This window comes from Rhagoletis pomonella, unplaced genomic scaffold, assembly GCF_013731165.1.
Source record: "Rhagoletis pomonella isolate Grant_MI unplaced genomic scaffold, Rhpom_1.0 Rhpom_scaffold_00436, whole genome shotgun sequence".
Classification (NCBI taxonomy): Eukaryota; Metazoa; Arthropoda; class Insecta; order Diptera; family Tephritidae; genus Rhagoletis; species Rhagoletis pomonella.
This window is the reverse complement of record NW_023458990.1, coordinates 39,006-40,933: the sequence shown is the minus strand read 5'-3', so window position 1 is coordinate 40,933 and position 1,928 is coordinate 39,006.

Here is a 1,928-nt window from a genome sequence, read left to right as displayed (position 1 = left end):
TTTCGAAATTACGATACGGCAACGCGGATTACAGCATACCAATTTTAGGATTCGTAGCAAAATCGGATCTACGACGGATTACAGCATAGGGGTGATAAAGTAATACATTACATTATATTGGCATAGATTTACAAAATTCAAACAACTTTCTTTTAAACTCATTGATGTTTTTACATTGCTTGACAGTATTTGGTAATTCATTATAACTTTTAAGACCCTTGTAATAAAGATTACATTTATCAGATTTGCTCTTTAACATGGGTAAATTGAAGTCATTTTTCTTACGTGTATCTTTGTTGTGCACATTGCTGCCATACTTTAAGTTAATCTTTAGGTATTCTGGTAAATTATCTTCAATAATGTTTTTAACAAATTTCATCGTATAATAAAAGTGCTGTTGTTTCACACTTAGCCAACCAAGGGCTGATAACATGTCTCTAATGGGCGCGTCATATCGTTTTCGAAGAATGAATCTCATTGCTTGGTTCTGTTGTTTCTGCAATTTATAAATTTGGCTATCATTCATTATGAAGAAAATTGTTGGACAATAATTGAGGAGAGGTTTTATTATTGATCCATATACCATTATTTTATATTTCCTTTTCAGTAATTTGCAAGTACGCCGCATAAAGTACATTTTTTTTGCTATTTTGCTTACGGTATAGTCAATATGATCATTGAACTGTAGCTTCTCATCAATTTTTATACCCAAGTACGTAAAGCTCCGCACCCTTTCTATTTTTTGTTGGTTTATGTTTAAATTACGAAGTTCATGCATATCAATATTTCTTCTGGAAATGACCATGTATTTGGTTTTACTTACATTTATTTTAAGTTTGTTTAAACATTGCCAATTATATATTTTATTTAAGTCATCTTGTAGTTTTGAATCAATATCAGTAATATGGTCACCACTTAACATGATTAACGTGTCATCAGCGAAAAGATTAATATCACAATATTTAATACCGTTGGCAATATCATTTATGTATATATTAAATATTTGTTTATTTATGTATATAAAAATAAAATTTCGGTTGCTCTTAATTTAGTGGAAACATAATTATAAGAATGAAATCCTTAGCCGCGGCGTTATTGCTTGAAGGGGAGAACGAGTCCCAGATTGCTGATGCGGAAGTTGAAAGGCGGAGGTTTAGGGACATGTTTGATCATTTTCAGATGAGTGAAGAGTCATAAGAAATTCATCTTGTACTCTATTACTCATCGTTTAAAGTCAGTGAAATTATTCGTTGTTTGAGCACTCCAAAACATTTGCATTTACTACAGAGTGGAAGATTCGAACGTAAATGAATCCCGTTTTGAAAGCCGTCAGGAGGAGGGGAAGAACAAAGCTTATCTTTCCATAGCAAATCGAATTCGAGACAACATACGCACCTCTTTTTATAAGTTAGTAAAAACGAGTGCAATAATAAAAGCATCTTTTTTTATGTAACTTCACATTTTATGTATGTATGTATCTATGTGCATACATCGATTAATTTTATATAAAAAGAATAAATTGTATTCAGTGCATTTCACAGTCTTATTTATAGATAATGTAAACAAAAACGCCTGGACTTCCACTTTGAAAACGTCGCGCAATATACCTTTTGGTTGCCATTATTTGAGCCAATTTTTCGTATTGCCCGTATTACCGCTCGCGAAAACACAGAAATCGAGAAAATTCATTTATGATGACTTTTACAATCATGCATAGTATATTTTAGTTAAATTTCTTATAAAATTTAATTTTTTTAAACCCACGAAAATAACAATTGAAACGTTCTCCGTCAACAAATTTGCAACTTAGAAAAACGGAACTACGATCGAAATGTAGAATAGGTATAATCGTAAATTTCGAAGATTGATCGAAAGGAAACGGAACGCAGAATACCAAAGTTGCCAAACGGAGAAAATTTCGATTCGAG